Genomic DNA, 10,542 nt, shown 5'->3' with positions numbered 1-10,542 from the left:
TATATATATATATATATATATATATATATATATATATATAGATAATTATATATATATATATAGATAATTATATATAGGTATAGATATATCCAGATATAAATAGGAATATCTATTTATAAATGCTATGTGCAGAATGTGAAATATTTACAGTAAATACATAGTTAAATTAAATATGACTATTGCATAAATATGCATTTACATGGTTTCATCTACTTAGCTGCAAAGGGCTCCAATGCATATATATATGTGTGTGTGTGTTTATATGTGTATGTATTTCTCTAAATACATATATACACATATAAATACATATGTACACAGATATATATACATATACATCTTTAGACATGTATATCTATGTATGTTTATGTTAAAGCCCTTTGCCTGCTTTTTTTTTTTCTAACACCTGAGACCTCATATCTTTGAGCCTTTATAACTTTTCTGTGCATTATTGTTTTGAATAATTTTAATTAGATGAAGTAATTATGAGTTTAACTGTACTTTTGTAATGCATTCTTTATGTGTTTTGTGCAACATTTTTGTTTCGCAAAACCGTTAACCAGAGCTCAGAAGTTGCTGTAATCATTCTAGCGTAAACAGAGATTGCACTCAAGAAATCGCGTTTACTTGCAACTCGTAATACCAGCAGTAAGCCTGACGAGTGCTGCAAACACCCGCAAAAAAACGCTTATCGCTCACACGCAAACGTTTGCGCTCCACTCATAAATGGCCCTTTGTAAGTAATACTGTGATTTGTAGTTGTAGATCTGTATTTGTAAGTGCACAAATGCTCCTACATTGTATGTGATTGGGTACTCCAATTTTTTTGCAGACTCCTACATTTGAAATGAATATGTTAGCCCCTGGAGAGTAGAGAAAGTGCTTTATATACAGGTAAAAAACTAAATTAACACTGTGTGTGCATAGGTAAAACTGCATTAGCAGATAATACTATTTGCATAATATATAGTGGCAGAATGTTTTACTTCCGGTTCTGCATAAGGGTTTTTGTTTTACAGTTTTGTGACGGTATGCATAGTAATTCAGTACACATAAAGTAAATTAAAGAGGAGAACTGAGACGAGCTGCATAGTGTACTGTATTACTATTCTTTATTATCTTTATGGAAGGATGGCGGCATTAGTAATGGGTGTGCAAAAGGGAGATCTGAATTACTACAGAGTCTTGTGATGTGAAGCATTGTCTGCTGTATGTGGAAGATTTGATTTATTCATGCAGGATGTTGTTTGTGAAGTGATACTCCCACTTGGTATGTTGCACAGTGTCTCATTGTTGTCGGCCTGACAAGTCACGATTTATAATTTTTATTGTTATGATTCAGTTTATTCCCATTTGAGTGAAGTGATCTGCTGATTTTTGGTTAATGTGTAGACTTTGCTGTAGCACCCTCAGAGATTCAGCTGGTTATTTGTTAGTTGTTACCCTTCTAAATGCTCATATCTGTTTACAGATCAGACGCCCATGTGCACATTATAAAAATAAGTGATGCAGTGTGTGCGCAGCAAACGCTGGTATTTCTGGAATGTGGCCCCCTCTCCCCACACATATGCACAATACACACAGAATCCAGAGCAGTATCTCTGTTCACACATCTGCATACTGGATTGTTATGAATAGATAGAAATATTAAGGAATTGTCAACATGAAGCGGAGCACAAACAGGAAAGACAATTTCCATTACTCTGTACTGTCTGTGTCATCATGTGATGGGATCATTCTTCTGTGATTGTTTTATTATTTTTCTGTCATATACAATGTGTGACTTCCAAATACTGTAACTTCTCATCATACTGTGAAATGCAAAACTCTTTCCAGCACCAAAGTGTTTTATAGGTGTGCATGCCAACAAGTCACTGCAAACGTGGAACGTCAATAAAAAGTCCAAAACTAGACAGCACCACCAAACACTGTAGAACAACAGTTTATTCCATCCTTCAGGAGCAGGTACAAAAAAGCAGACTACATTTACTAACGTAGGATGGAATAAACCGTTTTTTTTACACTGTTAGGTGGTGCTGCCTATTTTTGGACTTTCTATTTCTCATCATACTGTCATGATGGGGATAGGGAGATGTTTATCTACCTGCAGTGTGTCATATGGCTATACTACTTTTTAAATTTCTCTTGTCTTTTATTTGTCTTGGGTGATTTTTATATTATTTTACACCTAGGGTAGTTCTAAATGCAATGTTCTATTGCACTAGGATCTTACGCTACCCCCTTTTTTTTAATACTTATTCACTAGAGAATCATAGGGTTACTTGTTTGGCAGGTCCGTTACAGCCACGGCCAGGTGTCCCCAGTTCCCCTGTAATAAAAAATAAAAATGACAAGATAGGTGGTATAGCCAATCAGAAACAAAGGTGCAAAATAAGTTCTCATTGGTTGTTAGTGTTTAGTTAATAGCGGAAGCATGTTATAAATGTGCAGGCGCAATGGAATCGAGAGGATGAGCCCTTGTTAGGTAGGTCTGGTATGTTAAATTGTAATGTTTAGAAGTATGTAATCTTTCTAAGATTTTGATTGGTCAAAAACTACAAAGTAGGGGTATATTCTGGTGATTAATTTTACTAGTGGCCTATCGTGAAGCATTATTACTAAAGCGTGTAAAAAAGATGTGTATCTTTGGCTTTGAGTAACGCGTGCGTGTTAAAAACCAAAAGGGTACTGAGTTGCTTGTAGGGGTATATTATAGTATACGTTTGACATTTTTACTCGTGTTTTTTGGAAAAAAAGGAATTCTAGTTCTCTATCAAAGAAAAAGATTATCAAGAAATAACTTTTTTTTTAATTTTTTTTATGTAGCATAAGCAGGAATTGAACTGGCCGGTTAGTTTTACAAGTGATGATTGTAGGGGTAAAATATAATTTACTCTAAGGGGTTTCAAAAAAATGTCCCTGGATTTCATTTTAAAAATCTGGTCACCTTAGATTAGGTGTCTGTAAAAGTCAGCCTAATTGGTATATATGGTTCCTAAGGCTTCATATTTTATACTTTAACTTAGGGTTATGTAGAAGTTTGAAAATTAAAACTGATATCTCTATACTTTGCACATAGAGTTTATTTCTTTACATATATCACCTGTGTCTAGGATGGACCGAGACTACTCTATTTGATGTTATAGTAAAATTGAAAACTACAAAGGAGTTTGTCAAATGTCCAAAAAGCACAGGGAACTGTATCAGAGCAGGGAATCTAAACATAAAAAAAAAATGTTTGACTCATTTTTATGTATGCTGATCATTTGTATAGACTGAGTATTTGTAATCTCATTTTACCTGTGTTATGTTAACAGTTTATTCCTGTATATTATGTCACTATGTAAAACTACTACAGGACTTATCAAGTCACCAGATAGCTGTGAAGGTACAGTACTTCAATGCTTTGTTAAAGGGACAGTATACTGTAAAATAGTTTTTCCCTTAATGTGTTTATAATTGCTTTTTTTGCCAACTGCAGAGTAAAAAATGTATGAAAATTTGCTTTTTAAGGTTTATTTGTGAATATTAACGCTCTGATTTTGTGTTTTGAAGCCACAACCTAATAAAATGGGTTGAGCTTGTAGGTATAATCAGATCTCATTACTGTATCACATTGTACACATATACCTGCTTCTTTATCTTATATCTGTCCTTAAAACAATCACCAGCACTTTGAGAGAACAATGGAAAATCAACATTGTATTACCTTATCTCTGCTATATCCGACTGGGAGTGTAATTTCTTCTGCTGGCTGTGTTTACAAAGCTTATCTATAGCTGGTACGCGCGGCCACAAACTTTCAGAATAGGTGGGGATACCACATGCTAAATCAACAATTTCAAATGCCAATATGAGGGTAAAGGAGCTAATTGTAAACAATTTAATACACTCCAGCAGGTAAAGTGGATCATTGGGAACAAATTAAAGGGGAGAAATTTTTTGAGTAAACTGTCCCTTTAAAGGGAAAATGTTAATATAATTGTTCAGTATGTAAACAGCTAATAAGCACAATCAGAAACTCACCTTTTAAAAACTTTTACTATATTTTTCGCCAATAAAAGACCCCTGATTTAATCTTTATAGACCGACTGTATGTGCTGCATATATGTTTTAAACCATGTCACATCAACCCGATTGAGCATGCAAATCTTCTTAATTGGTGCACTCCCATCCTGGATAAAGCAGCTAACTGCAGATTTCCGCAGCATTAACCCCTTAACTACTGGGACTTTCAGAGAAGAACTTGCCCAAAATACCGGAGAAATGTTAGCATTTTTGCTATCACTCCATTTAACCCCTTAACGACCAACGACGTATGGGGTACGTCCTGCAAAAAAATGCAGTTAATGACCAAGGACGTACCCCGTACGTCGTTGGTCTTTGAAAGCCCTGGAAGCGATCCTGATCGCTTCCAGCCGCTTTCATGTTATTGCAGTGATGCCTCGATATTGAGGCATCCTGCAATAACAGTTTTGAGCAGTGCGATGCAGAGAGAGCCACTCTGTGGCCCTCTCTGCATCGGCCATTGATCGCAGTATTCGTTGGTGGGTGGGAGCTTACCAAGGGAGGCGGGTGGGCGGCGATCAATGGAGGAGGGGGGCAGGATTGCGTGTGGGGTGCGTGTCAGAATGCGCGCGCGTGCACGAGGGTGGGTGCGCGCGTGTGCGGGTGGGAACCCTACACTATGGAACAAATACTCAGTGTTAAAGGACTCAGTGGGAGAGACTCAGTGGGATAAATAAATAAAATTAGTAATCTGGGAGAGGGTTGGGGGTTGTGGGGGGGCAGCTACACTACAGAAAATAGTTTTTTTTTTTTAATAAAAATAAACCAAAACGTTTTTAATTTGAAACTGGGTACTGGCAGACAGCTGCCAGTACCCAATATGGCGCTCAATAAGGCAGGGGGGGGGGTTAGAGAGCTGTTTGGGGGGGGGGATCAGGGAGGTTGGGGGCTAAGGGGGGATCCTACATAGCAGCATATGTAAATATGCTCAAAAAAAATAAAAAAAAAATAAAAGATAGCTTTTATTTTAGTACTGGCAGACTTTCTGCCAGTACTTAAGAAGGCGGGGACAATTGTGGGTTTGGGGATGGAAGAGAGCTGTTTGGGAGGGATCAGGGGGTGTGATGTGTCAGGTGGGAGGCTGATCTCTACACTAAAGCTAAAATTAACCCTGCAAACTCCCTACAAGCTACCTAATTAACCCCTTCACTGCTAGCCATAATACTCGTGTGATGCGCAGCGGCATTTAGCGGCCTTCTAATTACCAAAAAGCAACGCCAAAGCCATATATGTCTGCTATTTCTGAACAAAGGGGATCCCAGAGAAGCATTTACAACCATTTGTGCCATAATTGCACAAGCTGTTTGTAAATAATTTCAGTGAGAAACCTAAAATTGTGAAAAATTTAAATTTTTTTTTAATTTGATCGCATTTGGCGGTGAAATGGTGGCATGAAATATACCAAAATTGGCCTAGATCAATACTTGGGGTTGTCTACTACACTACACTAAAGCTAAAATTATCCCTAAAAGTTCCCTACATGCTCCATAATTAACCCCTTCACTGCTGGCCATAATACACGTGTAGTGCGCAGTGGCATTTAGCAGCCTTCTAATTACTAAAAAGCAACACCAAAGCCATATATGTCTGCTATTTCTGAACAAAGGGGATCCCAGAGAAGAATTTACAACCATTTGTGCCATAATTGCAGAAGCTGTTTGTAAATAATTTCAGTGAGAAACCAAAAGTTTGTGAAAAAATTAGTAAAAAAGTGAACAATTTTTTGTATTTAATCGCATTTGGCAGTGAAATGGTGGCATGAAATATACCAAAATGGGCCTAGATGAATACTTTGGGATGTCTACTAAAAAAAAATATATACATGTCAATGGATATTCAGAGATTCCTGAAAGATATTAGTGTTCTAATGTAACTAGCGCTAATTTTGAAAAATAATGGTTTGGAAATAGCAAAGTGCTACTTGTACTTATTGCCCTATAACTTACAAAAAAAGCAAAGAACATGTAAACATTGGGTATTTCTAAACTCAGGACAAAATTTAGAAACTATTTAGCACGGGTGTTTTTTGGTGGTTGTAGATGTGTAACAGATTTTGGGGGTCAAAGTTAGAAAAAGTGTGTTTTTTTCAATTTTTTCCTCATATTTTATAATTTTTTTTATAGTAAATTATAAGATATGATGAAAATAATGGTATCTTTAGAAAGTCCATTTAATGGCGAGAAAAACGGTATATAATATGTGTGGGTACAGTAAATGAGTAAGAGGAAAATTACAGCTAAACACAAACACCGCAGAAATGTAAAAATAGCCTTGGTCCCAAACGGACAGAAAATGGAAAAGTGCTGTGGTCATTAAGGGGTTAAACAGATAAAGAACCTTTTTTTTTTTTTTACATTTACTTGTCAAAACTATATATTTTCTTTACTTAGACAACCCAAAGTATTGATCTATGCCCATTTTGTTATATTTCATGCCACCATTTCACAGCCAAATGCGATCATATGGAAAAAAAATTAACTTTTTCACAAACTTTGGGTTTCTCACTGAAATTATTTACATACTGCGTGTGCAATCATAGCACAAATGGTTGTAAAAGCTTCTCTGGGTTCCCCTTTGTTCAGAAATAGCAGACATGGCTGACTTTATATTCCCAGAAGTGAAGGGGTTAATCAGGTATCTTGTAAGGTTAATTATTAGCTTTAGTGTAGAAATTACCCTCCCACCCCCTGATACCTACATGATTCCTCTCAAACAGCTCTCTTCCCTCCCTCATTCCCCACTGGTCACCACCATCTTAGGTACTGGCAGACAGTCTGTCACTATATAGATATAAGGCTTTTTTTCCCTGCATTGTACAGGATTCCCCTTACCTTCCAACTTCCCAGATCCCTCCCAAACAGCTCTCAAGCCCTCCACCCTCTAACTATGCCCGCAATCTGCCAGTATCTATAAAATGTCTTTATTTTATAAATTAGTTTTATTATTTTCTATAGTGTAGTGGTCCTCCCCCCTCATGTGATGGGATCATTCTTTTGTGATTGTTTTATTATTTTTCTGTCATATAATTTGTGACTTCCAAATACTGTAACTTCTCATCATACTGGGAAATGCAAAACTTTTTCCAGCACCAAAGTATTTTATAGGTGTGCATGCCAACAAGTCACTGCAAACCTGGAACGTCAATAAAAAGTCCAAAACTAGACAGCACCACCAAACACTGTAGAAAAACAGTTTATTCCATCCTTCAGGAGCAGGTACAAAAAAGCAGACTACATTTACTAACGTAGCTTTCAAACCCTCCACCCTCTAACTATGCCCGCAATCTGCCAGTATCTATAAAATGTCTTTATTTTATAAATGAGTTTTATTATTTTCTATAGTGTAGTGGTCCTCCCCCCTCCTGCAATCATTAGTTAGGGACCCCCCACCCCACATTTTTCCCTCCCTCTCCCTTTATTTTTTAATTTCCATGTGTAGGGTCCTCCCTCCTACGCCCTTGCCCCTCTGCTGCTGGACCACCCACCCGCCTCCCGGATTCCCTCCCGCTGGCACCAGCAGATGATAATTATAGACAGTGAGACACACAGTGTCACCGTCTAACGATCTGACATCTGCCTTCATATGGAACCGGAGCACAGATCGCGCTCCGGTTCCATATGCAGGCAGATGCCTGGAACTCAGGAACTTTAAGTCCTGCACAATGTATATATACATGTCTTTTTGTGCTAAGGGGTTAAGGTGAACTGCATGACTGAGCAGGTTGTGATTTAACAATAATCCTGTGATGTAAAAAAAATGCACACAAAAAAAATGTTTCGTCCTGACAGGCTGTTTATAGTGAAATTAGGGGCTCCTGGAGGCGGTGCAAAACATAGCTGGAGGGAGCTTCGACTGCAGAGGAAGAGGCCCGTGGGGTGGTAGGAGGAGGCAGTGGCAGAGCGGGGGAGGTTATTTAGCCTTGCGGCTGAGCGGGAAAGCCAGCAGTTGTTTTTGAGAAATTTCTGTAAGCATCTTTGTTTCTGGCTTTCCCGCTCAGCTTGCGCCATGGCTGAAGTAGAGAAGTTGCTGGGTAGGCACCCGGGAGGCTGCGAGGGAAAAAGGTCATACCTGGCTAGAGTCTCAGGTCCAGGTTTTGCTTGGCGGTCATTTGCAGGATCCTGTTGAAGCCACGTCGGGAGTCCGGAAGAGGTCCACAAGGCGGTCCAGGCCTCCATTTGGTCCCGAGGTTTGCAGGTGTTCCGGTGGCGGTAAAAAGGCTGGTTCCGGTCAGGGGAGGAAGCAAGCAGGTCTGGAGGCGTCGGATGGTCCCCTTTAATCTTCGGGTCCTGCGGCAGTGACATCATTGGTGGATGGGAGCGGCAAGGAACCAGAGCTGAGGGCCGTCTCTGGCCCTGCCACCACTCAGTATGGAGTTAGTGGAAGGGTGGCTTATGGCCCGAGCAGGTGTAAGGGGGAGGGGTCTTCTGAACAGCGGGTAGATCATGGTCCTGGTGGGCCTCTCTGTTCCTTTGGGGGGTGGTTTGTGGGCTGCTGCGCAGGGATCTAGGAGTAGTGGGGCCTTGGTTGTTAGGGAACAGCCCTTTACTGATATGTCAAGCCACAGGGCTATTGAGGGTGTGATAGCATGTTTGGGTGGGCATGAACTCCCTGTTAGGCCTACTGGGGCCCTGGTAGATCTGGAATATGGGTCAGGTGATGATGGGGATGAGTAGCTGGATGCAGGGGAAGTTGACCTGTTTTTGAATTCTTTGTATGAGGAGTTTGTCCCCCCTTCTCCTGGGTCCAGGGTTCAGCATGTTAGTCGTTTTGGGGCGTCTTGTGATAAGTCTCATACTAGTGGTAGGCCTGGTGGGTCCCTCTCTCCTCCTGGGGTCCCTGTTGATATGAGGGTGGTTGGGGTAGGTGTGGTAGGTGACTCACATGTGAGTTTTTATTTTGCAGACCCTAGTTCCGCTGGGCAACGGTCAGAGCCTCAGCCTGGTCCATCCAGAGCGGCGGATGTCTTTGACGGCCTTGAGGAGGAGTTCTCTGGCCTGCATGGCTCCTGGACGGATTCTATTCGCTTGGAGCCTGACGAGTATGCAGCAGGAGGTTCAACCTGTTGGCAAAAGCCAGGTGAGGCGGGATATTGCGGCCAGGGTGTTTGAGGTGGCTGGTGATCTGAGTGGGGCCAGGTTATATAGAGAGGCTACTCGGGGTAATAGGGGGGGCGCCAGATGGTCGAATAGGCCTGGGGACTACATTGGTGTGTCATGGGGTAGATCACATCGACGGCCAGTGGCGGAGGTGGCCTGGTCTGGTGGTGATGAGGGTGGAGCTTCAAAGAGGGGAAAAGGGGTGATTGCAGCTAGGGGTACCCGCCTGCACAGGGGAGGTAGGGTTGGTAGAGGTTTTATTCCCCTGGATATGTGTTCACGTGTTGCTTCTTTTCAGGAACAACCACGGCAGCCAGATCAGCATGAACGTCCAGTTGTCATGATACAGAAAGGTGACAAAAGGAGGACGGAGCAACGCTTAGGCAGGCTCCAGGCGACACTTGACGGCTCCTCAGTTGGTCAGCATTCGGCAGAAAACTCAACAGGTGAGATGGGGTTGAATGTACGGGGGAGGGATGACATGGACAGGTGTGCTCGGGATGTTGAGAGTGATTCGGTGGCCGGTAGAGTAGTGGCTGGTTTAGAGGAGATGGTGTTGACGTTGGAGGGGGACGGCCCTGCTACTGGAGCCTCTGTGGAAAGAGCATGGGTCCCTGTGGCCGGTGCTCCGGGTGTCCCTGGGTTAGGGAGGGTCGAAGTTAGCGGCACTCCGGTCCCTGTAGTCGATGAGGGTGGTGCTCCTCTTGCGTTTAAAAGCCCTGGGCTGACGGAGGCGCTCCCTAGCGTCAGCCCTAAGCCAGTTGATGGGGCGGAATTGAGGGTGGCCGACACTGCGATGTCTCGGTCATGCCTCTGCTCCATCGGGCCATTAGGGATGCATTTAAAGGGACAGTCTAGGCCAAAATAAACTTTCATGATTCAGATAGAGCATGTAATTTTAAACAATTTTCCAATTTACTTTTATCACCAATTTTGCTTTGTTCTCTTGGTATTCTTAGTTGAAAGCTTAACCTAGGCGGTTCATATGCAAATTTCTTAGACCTTGAAGGCCACCTCTTTTTAGAATGCGTTTTAACAGTTTTTCACCACTAGAGGGTGTTAGTTCACGTATTTCATATAGATAACACTGTACTTGCGCACGTGAAGTTATCTGGGAGCAGGCACTGATTGGCTAGACTGCAAGTCTGTCAAAAGAACTGAAATAAAGGGGCAGTTTGCAGAGGCTTAGATACAAGATAATCACAGAGGTTAAAAGTATATTATTATAACTGTGTTGGTTATGCAAAACTGGGGAATGGGTAATAAAGGGATTATCTATCTTTTAAAAAAATAAAAATTCTGGTGTAGACTGTCCCTTTAACGTTGGAGGTGAAAGAGAAAATTTATAAGAGGGAATTTGAGTTGTTCTCCCTTCTCCCTC

This window comes from Bombina bombina, chromosome 6 (assembly GCF_027579735.1).
Source record: "Bombina bombina isolate aBomBom1 chromosome 6, aBomBom1.pri, whole genome shotgun sequence".
NCBI classification, from domain to species: Eukaryota; Metazoa; Chordata; class Amphibia; order Anura; family Bombinatoridae; genus Bombina; species Bombina bombina.
The sequence above is the reverse complement of the archived record's forward strand: the minus strand, read 5'-3'. Positions refer to the sequence as shown.